Below are 18,057 nucleotides of genomic sequence, written 5' to 3'. Positions count from 1 at the left end.
GATTCTACCTATGTTGAATGTAGAATGAGAGTGTCTACATTATGTTATTGGTTGTATTACCCTGTCAATTAATTCTCCTATTAGTGGGTGGCCGACCCACTAGGATGATGATACAGTTGACGATGGATTTGATTTGCTTATTAGGATGTTATACCCTTGGCTGCCCACAGTGATCCGTGATAGAGTGACCTTATGCAGTCTCTAGCTAGATAGTTAGGTGTCCTGAGCACTGATGGATGGTTTGTGGTGGAGCGTAGCTCCCACATATTATTATTAGTTTATGGTGGAGCGTTGCTCCCATATATTTCGGGTTGTTTGTGGTGGAGTGTGGCTCCCACATATTGTGGATTGCTTGTAGCGGAGCATTGTTCCCATATTTATTGCAGATATATGTTACGGATTATTTGTAGTGGAGTGTTACTCCTACATATTGAGGATTTCTTGTGGTAGAGCGTTGCTCCCATATATGTGGTATTTCTTTTTTTTGTGATGGAGCGTTGCTCTCACACTGAGGATCTATTCTTTGGTGATTTATATCGTTGGTGATCAGGTCTGTTTATTGTTGAGGATCTTATGGTTAGGAATGTCTGTGATATTGACATTATGTGTCTTAGTTTCACCATTAGGGCTTGCAGTGCCCTAGATGTTAGCATGAACTCGATGATTTGGGTATCACTAGGATGTTTGGATTGGTTTCCATTGTCTTTGTTGACGATATGGTGATTTATTTCTGATCCGAGGTGAGTCACGCACACCATTTTGCATAGTTCTGGAGATTTTTCGACGAGAACATCTATATATAAAGATCAGTAGTGCGTATTTTGGTTGTCTTCTGTGAGATGTATGAGACACAGGGTCACCAGTAGGAGTATACCGTGGTTCCACAGGAGATAGAGGTTGTTACCGTTGGGAGTAGACGAGGTCTATAGAGGAGGCTCGCAATTTCCTTTGTTTGGCTCGATATTTCCAGAGATATGTTGAGGGTTTCTCTCGGATAGCTATGCCACTGACACGCCTGACCAGGAAAGGCATGAAGTTCACGTGGTTCGAGGACTACGAGACTAGCTTCCAGGAGCTGAAGCTGAGATTAGTGTCGGCTTCAGTTTTGGTTTTACCTTTTGGAGAGGACGGATATGTCCTCTACACCGACACATCTATTCAGGGTTTGAGCGCTGTTCTGATACAGCACGATAGAGTAGTCTCCTACGCTTCTCGTCGGTTGAAGGAGTATGAGAAGAACTACCCTGTACATGATCTGGAGCTAGTCGCCATTATTTTTGCCATGAAGATTTGGCGACATTATTTATATGACGTTACATTTGAGATTCTCACTGACCATAAGAATCTCAAATATATGTTTTACTTAGAAGGAACCTAATCTCCGACAGAGGAGATGGATGGAATTCCTGAAGGATTTTGATTATACCATTAGCTATCACCCAGGGAGAGCTAATGTGGCTGCCGATCCACTTAGCAGGAAGTCCAGAGGGACTTTAGCTTACCACCGAGTTGTGGTCACAGACTTGATTCAAGATTTCACCGAGTTGGGCCTTGAGGGGTAAGGACAGACAGAGCAGGGTACTCTGGTTACCATGGTTGCTCAGTCGTCGATCAGGACGGGGATCTGAGAGCCCTAGGCTGCTGATCAGTATTTGTAGTTTATTTGCAGCCAGATAGCTTCCGGGCAGTAGACCGAGTTCACACGAGACGAGGAGGGTGTTATACACTTCCAAGGCAGATTATGCGTACTTCAGTCTCATCCGGTCTTATAGGAGTTACCTCCGGAGGCTCATCGCTCATGATTTGCTGTTCACCCAGGCGATACCCGTATGTACCAAGATTTGAGGTGTTTCTATTGGTGGAACGACATGAAGGAAGACATCATGGATTTTGTAACTAGATGTCTTGTTTGTCAGCAGGCGAAGAATGAACAGAGACTGTCGGATTACTTCAGCGGATTCCTATTTCCGAGTGGAAATGGGAACACATTACCATGAACTTTGTGGTGGGTTTGCCGAGGACACGACGAGGCCATGACACGATTTGGGTAATCGTTGATCGATTAACCAAATCCGCGCACTCGTTAGCGATCCGGAAGACTGATTCCTGGATCGATTGGTAGATCTGTTTTGCTGGGAGATCATCAGATCCCGTGGTGTCCCGTTGACTATTATTTCGGATAGAGACCCCCGGTTCACGTCTAGTTTTTGACAGAGTCTACAGTAGGCCCTTGGGCACGCAACTCTGTTTCAGTACAACTTTCTATCCGCTGACAGATGGACCGTTAGAGCGAACCATTCAGACTCTAGAGGATTTGCTGAGGTCTTGTGTATTGGATTTTAGGGGTAGTTGGGAGGACCACTTGTTATTGGTAGAGTTCGCCAACAACAACGGTTTGCATTCGACTATTCAAATGCCACCGTTGAAGTGTTGTATGGTAGACCTTGTCGGGCACCCACTCTCTGGATGAGGTTGGGGAGGCCCAGTTTTTGGGACCTCATAGATCTCAGCTTGACGCAGAGTTGGTCTGTACTATCAGACGGAGAATGTTAGAGGCGCAGGACCGCCAAAAGAGTTATGCTGATCGGAGATGCAGACTCCTAGCGTTCTCTATTGGAGACCATGTATTTCTGCGAGTTTCACCCACGAAAGGGGTGAAGAGATTTGATCTCAGATGCAAGCTAGCTCTGCGATATGTTGGACCTTTCCAGATCTTGGAGAGGATTGGAGCGGTAGCTTACTATCTGGCACTACCACCGTCCCTGTCAGGCGTGCATGACGTATTCCACGTATCTATGCTGAGGAGATACGTACCTGACCTGACACATGTGCTGACAGATATCTCGGTTCCCGTTCAGCCTGACGTCACTTATGAGGAGATTCCTGTACGGATTTTGGATCGGAAGGAGCGTCAGTTGAGGAACAAGACTATCTGGCTGGTTAAAGTTAGATGGCAGCATCATTCGGACGAGGAGGCTACCTGGGAGCTCGAGGATACTATCCGAGCTCGATGCCCCCATCTTTTCACTTGAGGTATGTAATTTAATTTACCGTTCAGCAATTATACTCTTTATCTGTTGTTAGTATTTGCTGATGGTAGATAACAAAATTTGGGGACCAAATTTTTATTAGTGGGGGAGAATGTAAAATATTGGAAAAATGGCGAATAATAATAAGGGAATTTTCCAGAATTTTTAGAAATATTTTGAGAATTTTTCAGAGCTCGTATGAACGAGTTTACGGGATAAAAACAGGGCCCTGGGAAGGCCTGTTTGGGCTACCCTATTTTAAAGAGGAAATGTTTAGTTTCTTTAAATCATTTCATTTTCTTTTTTTTTTTACTTTTCTTTTAATTTTCTTCTTCTCCTCTCCCACGCCGCTTCCCTCTCCCTCACTACCGAACCCGAAGCTGCGTGCCCTAACCGCCGCCGGCCCTCTCCGCAGTCCCCCTCTGCTGCCGGTGACGAGAGCCACCTCTCCTCTTCCTCTTGCCGATGCAGACAACCATTCCCCTCCCCCCTGCCCTAACGCCGGCAGCCGAGCCCTCTCCGCCGTTGAGATCAGGAACGCCGACGCGCAGAGATCACGCCGTGCCCTAGCCAACTCGGCACTGACCTCTCCTACCGTGCCTAGCTTTCCTCTCGCCTCTCCTGTGCCCTAGCGCCGGCCACCAGACTCGAACCTGCGCCTCTCCCCTCTACCGATCTCCGATTCTGTTGGTGCAGAAGCATCCGACGATCGAACCTTAGTTTTGATAATGGCAAAGGATTCAAAGTTAAGTTAGTGTGTGATCTAACAATGTTTGAATGAGTATTTCAGTAAAGTCCTAGCTGCGGTTAGACAGGTGGAAAACCCTAGGGGGTGGAAACCCTAGGTCATAGGGGGTGGTAACCCTATGTGAAAAGTCTTGGCAGGTCGATGGCTTCAGGCAAAAATCCTAGGGGTGGTAACCCTAGGTGGAAAGTCCTGGTGTCGCGAACCAGGTGAAAGTCTGGACTAGCCGGGAAGCGGATGTCCAGCAGAAAGTCCGGAAGCATCGAGTGCTGAGCAAAAGTCCAGCCGATCTGGAGGATCGACTGGCAACAGGTAAATCTCCTGAGTGGAGTAGGTGAGGACGCGTTCCCCGTAGAGGGAATAGTAGGCGTTGGGTCGACCTAGGATTTCCGGTAGGAAATCCGAAGTCAGACCCGGGCAGTCTGAAGACTATCGTTTATTCTTTACTATGTTTTATCAGATTCTAACGCTGTCTTGCAGGGTATTTTGCTCGGACTAACCTTGTTTTGCAGGTGAAGAACCTGCTGGAAAAAGGGAGGTCTGGGCCCCCGGGACCAAGTTTTATCCCCTGCACGACTTCGCCACGTGGAGCATCCTGGTTGGTTGGCCACGTCACACTCCAGGCGCCCGGAATATCATATATAAAGAGGGTCAAGGGAGCAGCTAAAAAACAACGAATACAACAATCTTCTAAGCAATCTCTCTGCAACAAGCTGCTAACGACTCGATCCAGAAAGTGCTGCAACGACACCCCGACAACCCGGAGCTTCAGATTTAGTCTTTGTTGTCGGTATAATCTATTTACTGCTTTGAATTGTAATTAGTCTGTAATATTTTTATCGTGCTTATAGTTGTTGCCCACGGAAAGCGATCAAGGATCGCGGGCCTTCGAGTAGGAGTCGCCTTAGGCTCCGAACGAAGTAAATCTCCTTGTCTCTCTGTGTTTGTTATTTCTTCATTCCGCTGCGCTTTTACTCATTTGTTTTATGAATCGAAAGAAATAGCCACGCACGCTATTCACCCCCCCTCTAGCGTGATCTCGATCCTACAATTGGTATCAGAGCCCGGACTGCCAGAAGGTTTAACCGCCGACTGTGCATAAGAGCTATGGTCTGATTGAGCCATGTGGGTACAATATTGACCTCGAATAAAGAAAGTGGGGGCTCCTATATTCGTATCAAGAGGACCAGACAACTGGTAGGAAGTCCTAGTAGGTCGGGTGGACCGAGGGGCAGGAAGACCTGGTGGGTCGAGGATCGGACATGGGAAGCCTATGGTCCTTTGTTTGAGGGGGCGATTGTTGGGGTTGCAAGGTTGCAAACATAGTCCCATATTGGAAACACATGGGAAAGATCATGGGTTTATAAGAGAAAAGATATCTCCATTGGCATGAGGCCTTTTGGGGAGAGCCCAAGAGCAAAACCATGAGGGCTTAGGCCCAAAGTGGGCAATATCATGCAATTGTGGAGATATCTAAATTCTTTTCGATCCTACAATTGGTATCCTACATTTTCTTTGAATTTCTCTACTCTCCCCCTTTGTCATATATCAAAAAATGAGCTAGTTTTGAAAAACTTAACTTCAGAAATTTGTTAACATAGTTTTCAACTTCAGAAATTTGTAAAAACAAATTTTTTAACTTCAGAAATTTTAAAACTTTTCAACGTCAAAAGTTTGCTAACAAGATTTTCAGCTTCAGAAATTTTTAAAAAATTTTAACTTCAGAAATTTTCTAATAAAATTTTCAACTTTAAAGATTTTCAAGCAGAATTTTCAATTTAAAAAAAATTTCTTGAAAGAAGATATTCAGGTTTTTAAGCTCAAATTTCCAAATTTTGAAATTTCCAAATTTTGAAGAGGTTTCAGCTTAAATAAGGTATCAGAGCCCTACAGTCCAAGCATGAGTAAAGATTTGTTTTGATCAGGTATCAGATCCCTTAAGTACAGACATGCTTAAACCTATTATTTCCTCCATCAACTGTCTAACCGTTTAGCTACTTGCTGATTGCCTAGAGGGCAACAGTGTTCACTTGGTTAGTCAAGTCAAGTCAATTGATCTAGTTAGATTGTATTTAGGCTGGAAGACTTGATTTGATTACTGTTAATCATGTATTTAATGCCCAGACTCATATTGATGCACAGAAATAAGCATTCTTGAGTCCAGGCTGTACCCTATGCATCTCACACCGTTCTATGTTTTACAAACACAATCAAGGTAAACCTAGGTGTTTGTGAGATGCTCTGACTGAGTCTTGGGGGAACATGATTTCTAGGGGGAAATCCTAGGCTACATCCATCTTTCGAAAGTCTAGCAAAGTGGGGATTTTGGAAAATCAGTTTTTCCTAGAAGTTTATAAGAAAGTGACTAAAAAACTAATCTATTAGATTAAGGTATAGTCAATCAAGCCTGAAGTGAAGTCGTCTAAAAAGTCGACATAGATAAAAGAGTAATAATCGAGCTGTTACAAGCTGTACTAGAGTCATAATGGAGCTACAGTAGGAGCTACTGAGATGATGAGGGAGGTGGTCCGGAACCCAGCGACCGGAGTAGTGTCAGGATCTCAGTGTGACGAGCCCGGTCGTCCTCTGAGATCTCGACGTAGAGGCCGGAGCCCTCCGCCGACGCCTCGTCGAAGTGCTCCTCCTCTGTCGAACCCTCGTCGAAGATCGGAGACCTCTCGCCGCATGGACTGATGAAACTCGGAGTTCTCGTACTGGAGACTCGATATAGCCCTCTCTAGTCCGGAAACTCGATCGCCTAGAGTGCGAGGAGCTGGGTGTGGTGCTCGAGGTGGTGGTGGGGCAGGAGCAGCCTCCTCAGGAAATAGTGCCAACATGAACTCATCATGCTCTGCCTCCTCCGCCTGCTGGTGCTGTGCCCCCCTACGCCAGGTCATGGTACCCTCATCATCTATATGGATATTTGCTAGGGAAAAGTTCCTAGCTCCTACGATGTCAAACTCGGTCATGTAGCGGATGTCACCTCTGGTGATATCAATGTGTAGTGAGGACATGTAAGCTGTCAGAATATGACAATAAGGCATATGTACTCGTCTGCTGGTCACGTATCTAGCTGCGTAAATAATAGTGGAAAAGGTGTGAAGGCTGATGTCTATGTCTAACCTATGACATAGGGCATAGAGGAGGAAGGAGTGAAACGGGCGCATCACCGCAATGTCGTGAGTGGTCAGCGGTAGAATACAAAGTACTAGAACTCTATAAAGGGCGTAGTCCTGAATTCTAAGGTTAAGTGACCTAAACTGGGTCTCAGTGGGATCACGCTGGTCCTCAAAGAAATATGAATAGATCGTATCAAGGGTAATATGTGAGTAGGGATCTCCAAAAGGTAGCTCCCTAGGAGGATAGCATAAAAAGGTGCAGGGTGACTCTCGTAACCCTAAAAACTCACGAATGGTGGTGGGAGATAATGTGATATCCATGCCAGCTGCCCTAGTGGTATAGGAGTAGTCGTCTATTTTTACTAGGTTGTTGTAAAATTCGGCACATAAACTTATGTTGACTGGGCTGGTGTTCTCAACTAGGTTTCGTAGCCCATAGTTGTTTATAGTCTCAGAGACTGGAACACAAGATCGTAGAAAAAACGATCTGTCTATACATTTGGTTCTAATGGCCATGTAATTTGTTGACATAAACTTAATCCTAAGTTCGTCGGTGGGAAACCTAGGGTCAATGCTAGGGGTAGAGGGCCCAGCACCAGACTTAGTACGCTTCCTAAATTTCAAACTAATATTATATTGAGAAATAAACAAGCATTATAAGAAATAAAGTTTAGGAGGGGATAGACATTTTACGGAGGGGCCATTGAAAGAAATTTTAGAACTGACGACCTCGGTTGAGTCACGACTCCGTATTAACCGCGGAAAATTTAAATTTTGAAAGTCTTCGCAGGTAAGCTTAGAAGCTTTAAGGAAAACTTGAGTGCAAGGGTAGGGGGCGCCTGCTGCCCCCTATATATAAGGGAGTCCGGGCGCTGCGGGCGCCCGGGGTCTGAATACCGGAGGCGCCCGCCCCTGGTTTTTGACCTTTGTATATATATAATTAATATTATTATTATTATTATTAATGTTTTAATTAACTTAAAGATGCTTAAGTAAACATGTTTAATTGAGAATTAATTCAAATTTTGAAATTGAGTTTAAAATAATTTTGAAATTGAGTTTTAAAATAATTTTGAAATTGAGTTTAAAATAATTTTGAAATTGGGTTTAAAATAATTTTGAAATTGAGTTTTAAAATAATTTTGAAATTGAGTTTTAAAATAATTTTGAAATAATTTTGTTGAATTAACTTGATTTTAGTCATCTCACCCGATCTACATTTTCAATCAGGGAACCCTATAATTGTTGTGAGATGAATTGAGGTTCAGTTTAAGGAATTTGTTTAACTTTGTGTTAGATTCAGGTTTAGCTTTGGGTTTAACAAGTAAGCATTATTTGTATAAACTTCTGGGCTATGGTGAGTCACAAGGAACTCATTAAAGTAACCATGCCTTCGAGGTTTTCCAAATAGTCCTACCCATTAAGCTTAATACTAAACCTTGGTCTAACTAGTTAGGATCCATTTAAGGGTAGCTTCGGTCAGTTCCACTTGGCCAAATGCACCAGGTCGAAGTCATATCTTCCTAGACATGCGATGCCCAAGCTTCCCTAACGTACTATCATCCAAAAACTTCACCAGTACCATGGGTCAAGTTAAACCTAGCCCATTTTATCTAACCTTAATTACCCTGCCGGGTAGTCTGCTCTTGGTTACCCTTATCGGGTGGATTAAGTTTGGAGGTGCAAGATAATCTGGAGCCTTCCCTTGGATTTTTGATTAAATTCGATTTTAACTTGATTTTAATTAATTTAATTTCGATATTTTAATTTTGAATTTTGAATTTAATTTTTGAATTTAAAATTTAATTTCAAATTTTGAATTTCTGAATTTAATTTCGAATTTTGAATTATTTTCGAATTTCGAATTTAATTTTTGAATTTAAAATTTAATTTCGAGTTTTGAATTTCATTTTTGAATTTAAAATTATTTAATTTCGAATTTTGAATTATTTTCGAATTTTGAATTTAATTTTCGAATTTTGAATTTAATTTTTGAATTTATAATTTAATTTCGAATTTTGAATTTAATTTTTGAATTTATAATTTAATTTCGAATTTTGAATTTGAATTTATAATTTAATTTCGAATTTTGAATTTAATTTTTGAATTTATAATTTAATTTCGAATTTTGAATTTGATTTTTGAATTTATAATTTAATTTCGAATTTTGAATTTAATTTTTGAATTTATAATTTAATTTCGAATTTTGAATTTAATTTAAGAATTTTGAATTTAATTTTTTAATTTATAATTTAATTTCGAATATCGTTTTTCTTTTTGCTCCCCCTGGATCACGGCCTCGATATGGTCTATCGAGGTAGTGTATTTGATCCTTCGGGACCCAGTATTGACCAAGTCCAACTTGATTGATCAGTTTGGACTTGGGGACCCATGCTTGGACTGAGTTACTACTTTGTTTGTTTATTAAGGATAAGTAAGATTTATATTTACTTTTATATCCCAGCCCAGTTCTATTGTAAATGGCCCTTTGTGTCCCAAGAATTAAGTCCAAGTTCTTGGAGCCCAAAGAAAATCGTTCTAAGGTAGTTTTTAAATCTTTAACCTGATTTTTTAGACTTGAATTTTCTTCCTCAAGTTTTTGAACTTGAGTTGAATCTGGTCAGGTAAGGGTTTAGTGTCAGCCCCTTCTTTAAGGACAGTTACTTCCTTTAGAAGTGACTTAACTTTCAGGTTTGACTTAGCTAATTTGCGCAATAAGTAACTAACTAAAATGTTTAATCGGGAGATACTTACAGCGGGGTCTGGTCCTTCGGAAACGGATACGGATCCGTGGCTTTGCTCGGACTCCGCCTCAGACTCGCTCTCGCTTCCGGATTCGACGATTTGGTCCCGGGCCATTAATGCGAGTAGACTTGTCTGTTCGAGCTCGTCGTCGTCGTCCTCCGATGAAGATTCGTCCCATGTTGCCTTAAGGACCTTTTTCCTTCTTTGCTTTTTGACCTCCTTCAGGTTAGGGCAGTTGGATTTGATGTGCCCTTTTTGGTTGCACCCGTAGCATGTCACTTCAAACTTCATTTTTGAGTTCTGTGAACCTTCCTTTGTTTTCACTGCCTCTTTTAGATCTCTTTTATTGAAGCCCTTCGTCTTGTAGAGCTTCTTTACGAGATTTACCAGCTCGGTTGTAATTTCAATGTCTTCATCGTCTGAGTCTGGTTCAACTTCCGACTCCGGCTCCGTTCTTCGTCGTGATCTCGGCTCCCGTGTTCGACTTGTACCTGCAACCAACGCAATACCTTTCTCGGTTGGCTGTGCATTAGTCTGCTCATGAAGTTCAAACTCACAAAATAATTCGTCTAATTTTATTGAAGACAAGTCCTTGGAAACTTTGTAGGCATCTACCATTGATGCCCACAACGTGTTCCTTGGAAACGAGTTTAAAACATACCTTATGACGTCCCGATTCTCTATCTTCTGTCCGATTCCGTGAAGAGAATTGAGGATGTCTTGGATTCTCGCATGTAGAGAACTCGCCGTCTCGCCTTCCTGCATCTTTAGATTATATAATTTATTAAGTAAAAGATCTCTTTTACTTACCTTGGTGTCGTTAGTGCCTTCGTGGAGTTCGACTAACTTTTCCCAGAGCTCCTTTGCGGAAGAGAACGGGCCGACCCTGTTGAGTTCTTCTTTGGTAAGGCCGCACTGGAGGGTACAGGTAGCTTTGGCGTCGGCTTCCACCTTTTTGATTAGAGAGGCGCCCCACTTCTCGCAGGGGGTTGGTTTGCCGTCGTCATCGGAAGGTAGCTGAAGTCCCGTCTTATTGATCATCCATGTTTCGAACTGGATCTTCAGATACGTCTCCATTCTTCCCTTCCAGTAGCCGAAATCATCTCCGGAGAATAGTGGAGGACGAACAGTACTGAACCCCTCTTGTTGAGCCATTTGTAATATGCAACAAAAACAACAAAAATATATGTTCCAAGACTAAGTCTTGGATTAGTAGTGCGGGAATAAAGAATAGTAATAATTACGAGCTCGAGTGGTGTTGCACCAACTTCGGGCAAAAGCCGATTCGATAAAAGAATTAGAATAAAGCTATAAGGCTAGATTCTAATTGACTCCGAAAAATATAAAATCGAAAGAAAAATTTATTTTGAAAGGTGGTTGCACCAATTCAAAACAACCCCGCTCTGATACCAATTGTAGGATCGAAAAGAATTTAGATATCTCCACAATTGCATGATATTGTCCACTTTGGTCCTAAGCCCTCATGGTTTTGCTCTTGGGCTCTCCCCAAAAAGGCCTCATGCCAATGGAGATATCTTTTCTCTTATAAACCCATGATCTTTCCCATGTGTTTCCAATATGGGACTATGTTTGCAACCTTGCAACCCCAACAGATTCTTCTCCGATTGACGACGTCGTCGGCTATCACCGGAGCTGCAGAGACCCTCTATCGCGGAGCTCATGCCCTAGCCCTCTGCTGTGATTTGGCAGCACAACTGCCACCTTCCTTCCGTGCCCTAGCAGCAATTCTTGAAGGTAAGGCTTGTGGATTTGATTCTATGCTCAGTTATGGAAGCGTTGATTTTGATCTAGGGGTGTTAGGTTGCAGATTGTTAGTTGTGGCAATTCTTGTGGGGTCGAGGATTGCTGCTAGAGTTTGTACAAGTCATCTTTTCCGGCAGCAACCTTCTCCAGCAGCGTATCATCAACTGAGGATTCAAAGGAGGTAAGTTGTTAGTTAAATGTTATGAATCAAGAATTTGAGTTGAATTCTTGGTTGTGGTTCTATGGATATTGATTTGGAATGTTTGAATAGAAAGGTGCAGCGGGTTTACTATGGTTTTGGCTGAGTTTCCAGCAGCATACAGTTTCATCTCTTCAATTGTGGGTTAACAACAATTCATCTGCTTTTAGGTGAGTTTTAAAGTTTTATTCTTGTCTATATTTGGATGTGAGTAGTGTGATGTGGATAGGATGAATGATTGTTGGTTGGATTATTAGATGTGGTGGTTTGGTTAGTTGTAGACGACGATGTTTGGTTGTTGTGGATTTATGATGGAAATCTTATTGATTGATTGATGTTGACAGTCACATGATCATTTATAAGATTATGAGATTAGTATCATGATTTGTTATGATGGATTGTTAATTAAATTGACATTGTGATAAATAGAAGAGTTTATGAATGATATAATCATTGGATTCATTATAAAATGTGGAGTGCCTTGGAAAGATTAAAGGATTCATGGATGGTTTGATTTGGGTTTTTCCCTAATTAGGTTGAGTTGAGATTTAGCTAATTGTTGCATATGTAATTAGCTAAATTATAATCATGTGATTTGCAGGACGTTGATTCGGGACGAGCACTTCGATATAGAGGTTGATTAGTTCGATCTGCATTGGAGGCGGGTACCTTGACTTATCTTTTTGATATGTCATATTGATATGTCTAGTAGGTTATAGCCTTTAGTAATAATTATGTTCATCCTTGTTTTGATACGTCACTACCGGATACCTGTTACATGCTTGTTTGCTCACCTGATATGCATTTTATGCTAGTACCCACATGATTATATATAGATATGCTCAGAGAGGTAGTGACATACCATGCTTGTTATGTTCACGACCTAGGTTTTTGATATCCTATCTGACCTGTGCACTTTAGATCTTCGTATTTGACCATCGATATTACGGTACTCATTATATATATATGGATATGGTTATGCTGATCAGTTTATTGCTATGCTTAGTGTCATGCATCATGATTGCATGCTGCACGATTGTCGGCTCCACTATGGTTGAGTACATCGCCAGTTACATGTACTGCACATACCACCACTCATGGATTAGTGGTATATCAGGCAGGTGTGTGACGGTTCTACTGTTTGGCTCCGTTGGTCAGGTGACTCAGCGTGGTAGCCGGTAGACAGTTCCGCTCTGTTTGGCTCCGCTGGCATTTAGTGTAGCAGCGTGGTAGCCGACAGACGGTGGATTCTGTTTGGCTCCGTTGGTCAGGTGACTCAACGTGGTAGCCGGCAGAGATACCTCCCCGTCATCGTGTACCGGGAGATGAGAGCATTGAGCTCCCCCATTTATGATTTGGGGTCAGAGGACAGGAGTACTCCGACAGCATCCCGTCCACTCAGTCACTCATCAGGTGTAGTGATGGTAGAGTGCATGGTTGTCACAACCCTACCCACTCGGTCTCACCATTGTGTGTGAGATAACTGACTGGCGTCAAGGGTGACCAGGACGCATCATTGACATCATACGCATTTATGCATTTACTGTTTGTGTTTGCTGCACTTATATGCTGCATTTGGATGGATGCATATGTTTGACATGCATACATGATTTAGGACACTTCCGGTCTAACGACCTGATTATTCTGATAGGTGGCCCTGGTGAGTACAGTACTCTTTAGCCTTTTCTATTATGCATTACCTTCTTTTGTTCAGGAGACTGTACTCCATAGTTATTACTATTTGTTATAGTTTACTATACATGTCAACTAGGTATCTGCTTAGTTGTTGAACTCACCCCCGTGGACACTATCTTTTTTTTCAGGTACTAGGTTGTTTATGGAGTCGCTTGGAGTATCCTGCTTGCCGGTCCCCACGTCACATCAGAAGACCTATTTCTGCCTTTGTTTATTGTTATTTTTGGTATATGTATTTGTGTACTTAGCTTTGTGTTCCGGTTTTGTGTCCGGAGTGGTGTTTTGCGGTGTGGTGTAAGCCTAGCCGGCTACATGTCATATATTTTGGTTTTCTATCATTTTTCTGCTGTGTTTTGGATTTTTGTTCCAGCCGAGTGGACGGATGCATATGTTTGGCATGCATACAGGATTTATGATACTCTCGGTCTGACAACCTGACTATTCTCATAGGAGGCCCAGGTGAGTACAGTTCTCTTCAGCCTATTCTATTGTGCATTTCCAGCTTTTGACCAGAAGTCTATATTCCATAGTTAATACTGTCTGTTATAGCTTACTATACATGTCAATTGGTATCTGCTGAGTTGTTGAACTCACCCCCGTGGACACTATCTTTTCAGGTACCAGGTTGTTTATGGAGTTGCTTGGAGTATCTTACCTGCCGGTTCCCAGGTCACATCAGAAGACTTACAGTTTCCCTATATGTTTTATTTGTTTTATGTGTCAGTGTATTTAGCTTTGTGCTCCGGTTTTGTTTTCTGGAGTATTGTTGTTGTTACGTGATATTTTGTATTGTTTGTTGGTTGTGTAAGCCTAGCCGACTAGCAATCTTGTATTTTGGTTTGTATTTGGTTTTCTACTGTATTCCACTGTGTTTTGTTTGGTACAACTTAGTGGGCTGTTAGATCTACATATAACTACATGGTTGTGTTTTTATTGTATGATCAGCCGAGTAGGCTGCATATAAACTGCGTGGTTGTGTGTATATTCCAGCCGCCTGTGGCTGAGGTATATTGTGCATGCAGAAATGATTCAGATTGTCAGCCGTACAGGGGAGGTGCTGTCGAAATTTCTTCGAACAGGGACTCCCCCGGGGCGTGACAATTTAGTAGTATCAGAGCAGGTATACTATACTTGCTATGTGTTCTGGATTTTCGAGATTTACCTGATACCAATTTATTGGTATCAGTGCTCGGTTTACGAGTCTTATTTCTCGTGTTTCGGATTTCGTGTTTTAGTCTTATTGATGTGACTTTTCGGGTCTTAGGACCTGACAGCCGCAGGACATCTCCAAGTTATAGGAGGTATGTTGGTATATTGTCAACCTACCTTTTTGTTGGTATACGCATTGTTTGTTAGAGTGTATACTAAAAGCCTAGCTTTTGGTATAAACATTTATCTAGAAATAAGAATCACATTGGTCAAATGACTACATTTATGATAAATGTAGTTGTTCAATTAATTTATATTGTAGATAACATGGTGTGTGGTGTCACACACAGAAGATCATGTTATCAGTACCTTATAAATTATAAACAGTAGCTCACGACCAAGATGGAAAGGAACAAACCATTGGAAGGTCGTAGTGTAATTAGGTATTAGTTTATCTTAACTATATAATTACACTAGTACACTTAAAGTGTATTGAGTAGGACCATTTGAGGTCGTTCCTTTTATACTGACTTAATAAAGGAACAAACACCTCAGTTATTATGGAAGCGTGTGCTCTTAATCCTAATATAATAACAAGCACATATATTTGATATTTATTTCTTTAATTTATCAATGGGTGAGATTTAGTTCGATAAATCAATAAGCCCGATAAGTTGGGAAATGATATCACTTATAGTGTGTGTTGTTGATTATAGAAGGAAACTGTGTCCTAGTGATCTAGGTTGAGAATGTCCCCAAGAGGAGCTCATAAGGATTGTCATGTTAAACCCTGCAGGTGGACTTAGTCCGACATGACGATGAAGTTGAGTGGTACTACTCTTGGAGCTAGATATTAATTAAGCGAGTTGTCAGTAACTTACTTAATTAGTGGACATTTGTTATCTTAAACACAGGGAGACTAACACACTCATGATAAGAAGGAGCCCAAAATGTAATTTGGGATTGGTGCGGTAGTTCAATAATAGTTCTCTAGTGGAATGAATTATTATTGATAAAATTAAGTTGTGTGTTCGGGGCGAGCACGGGATGCTTAATTTTATCGGGAGACCAAAACCAATTCCTCCTCTCGGTCCCTATCGTAGCCTCTTAATTATAGAGTACTATACCCACCTATACCCACCTTCTTACCCATCCTATAGGGGCCGGCCAAGCTAGCTTGGAGACCAAGCTAGGGCCGACCATAGGTATGTTCATGGGTGAATTCATGTGGCCGACCCTATTAAATAAAAAGGAATTTTAAATTTTAAAATTTTTCTTATGTGGATAATATAATTTAAAAGAGAGTTTAAAAATTTAAATCCTTCCTTTTATAAGATTCTACAAAAGATTAAGAGAAGAGTTAAAATCTCTTTCCTTATTTGTAGGTTAAAAGGTTGATTTTAATAAAAACTTTCCTTTTAATTATATTCATGATTTAAAAGAAAGTTTAAAAATTAAAAATTCTCTTTTATTAGTTTCTACAAAAGATTAAGAAAAGATTTAATATCTTTCCTTATTGAAAGGAGATTTTAATTTTTAGAGATAACTTTTCTTTTTGGAAATTATCGACATGTTTAAAAGAAAGATTTTAATTTATAAAATTTCTTTTTATTAACCAATCATGAAGGGATTAAAATTATTGGAGAAATTTTTATAAATTTCTAGAAACAAATTAGGAAGTTTTAATTTTTGTTTTAATTAAAACTCTCCTTGTTTTGGGGAGAAGAGTGGCCGGCCATTATAATTTGAAAAGAGAAAATTATTTTAATTAAATAAATTTTCCTTTTAATGGCAAAAGAATTAAGGAAGTTTTTATTAAATTTTTCTTATTTGCCAAGACCAAGGATTATAAAAGAGGGGGTAGAGGAGGCTTCAAGGTGAATGACTCTATTCTATTTTTCCTCTCTTTTCTCCTTGGGTGTGGCCGGACCTTTCTTTCCTCTCCTCTCCTTTGTGTGGCCGAAACCTTCTCATGGTGGAGATAGCTTTGGTGGCCGGATCTAAGAAGGAGAATAAGGAGAGAAAAGAAGCCTCTTTTCTAGCATCCCTTGGAGCATGGTGGTGGTGGCCAAACCTCTTCATCCTAGGAGAAGTTTTGATGGCCGAAACTTGTAAGGAAGAAGAAGGTGCTTGGTGGTTCTCATCTCGGAAGATCGTTGTCCACACAACGTCCGAGGTTAGAAGAGGAATACGGTAGAAGATCAAGAGGTCTTTCTAAAAGGTATAACTAGTAATTTTTCTTTCCGCATCATACTAGTTATTTTTGGAAATAATAATAAATACAAGAGGCATACGATTCTAGTGTTTCGAATTTGTTTTCGATATAGTGTTTCTTTGTTTTTTTCCTTGTGATTTGATTGTTCTTTTCGGTTGACCTAAAGTTATTTTAGGAAATTAAATATTAGCTTTCTATAAAAGGTTTTGTCTAGTCGGTGGTGGTTGCTCCCATATCCAAGAAGGCTGTGTGCCTCGCCACGTCAGTACTGGGAACCAATTATGGAAATTAATATTTAATGGAATTAATAACTTAAGGTGATTTGGGTCGAACGTGTTAAGTTCCGCAGGAGACCCAAGTCAAAACCTAAAAGAACAAATAGATTAAGTTTTGGATCAAACGTGTTAAGTTCCGCAGGCGATCCAAAATTTAATTTAAAAGAACACATGGTAGCTAGGAAAAGGTTCAGACCTTTGTACAAAATTTTTGTACAGTGGAACCTCTAGGTTTTCCGAGTAGCAACCAACAATTGGTATCAGAGCTAGGGTTTTGCCTCTGTGTATTTGGTATTAGTTTAATTATGCACATGTCATACATAATTTAGGTAGGATAATAGTAGGATGTGCTAACTTTGTGGATGCAGGATCCAACTATTATGGCTTATAGTTTTATGTGTGTGATTGGACCCTTGGACATGTCAAGGGCATTTATATGTGTGTGCATGATTGTATTAAAATACAGCAGGAGCTGTATTTAGTTTTATTAGGATTTTATTTTTGATCTAGATACATGTACATTCCTTTTATGGAATATAGGATCAAAATTGTAAAATTCTATTTATGTCATGGATCGAATCTTGCAAAGCGTGGAACCTTCGAGGGAGGTGCGGCGGAACAAGGAGCAAGATGGATGCGACAGCGACCCGATGGCGGTGGCCAAATATGGCAGCAGCTTGGGATGACAACACACTGAGGACAACCAGATAAAAGCCATAATAGTTGAAAATTAGATTTTCTATTTATTGCTTTTATATTGTCTTGTGTGTGCATGTTAGTATACATGACTAGTAGGCTAGCATAGTTAGAATTCTCGCTTATAAATAACTAAGTGGGAGAGGGATTTTAAATAAATCCCATGGTCTCCATTCTTGGTTTGTAAGTGATGCAAACAAGCTTGCGTTGGCTCGAGTGCCTTCCTCCATAACGGATGAGCTTGTTTGTGGATCACTAGAATGACTTCCATTTTGGATGACTATAGGAAGTTAATTAAGGCGTGTGATCTTCCCCAACGGAAGGGCATAATCTTATTAATGGACTTAGTGTCGTAATGGTATACACTTAGACACATCTAATAGTATCCTCCCATCGGAGTCACTGCTATTATTTATGTGACCAAAG

This window comes from Zingiber officinale, chromosome 4A (assembly GCF_018446385.1).
Source record: "Zingiber officinale cultivar Zhangliang chromosome 4A, Zo_v1.1, whole genome shotgun sequence".
NCBI classification, from domain to species: Eukaryota; Viridiplantae; Streptophyta; class Magnoliopsida; order Zingiberales; family Zingiberaceae; genus Zingiber; species Zingiber officinale.
This window is presented reverse-complemented; position numbering follows the sequence as displayed.